Genomic DNA, 359 nt, shown 5'->3' with positions numbered 1-359 from the left:
AGGTAATAAAGGTGAAGCGGGAAAGTACAAAGTTTCCACAGAAATAAATGTGGTGTTAATGTCACGGACAGACTCTGTGTCTGCAAAAGTACGTTGTTAATCTGAATTTGTCGTCCTGACACCAAAACTAACGCAGGGAAGTAACGCTGGATACTTTGTGCTGATAATATCGCACAGAGTATCAACCCTGTTAGTTCTGTGAAAGTTGACGGTGTCGTGCGTCAGTAGGGAAGGAAAACCGGATTGCCCTTAAAATTGTGCTTGCTGCCGGGCTGGTCGCGGGGAGGGTACCTGGGGTACAGCTGAACCACCTCGCTCGCGGCCGTGTCGCGGCGTGTTACGTGTCCGTTAGCTGACGT

Source organism: Cariama cristata, unplaced genomic scaffold (genome assembly GCF_000690535.1).
Source record: "Cariama cristata isolate BGI_N322 unplaced genomic scaffold, ASM69053v1 scaffold37464, whole genome shotgun sequence".
Taxonomy (NCBI): Eukaryota; Metazoa; Chordata; class Aves; order Cariamiformes; family Cariamidae; genus Cariama; species Cariama cristata.
This window is presented reverse-complemented; position numbering follows the sequence as displayed.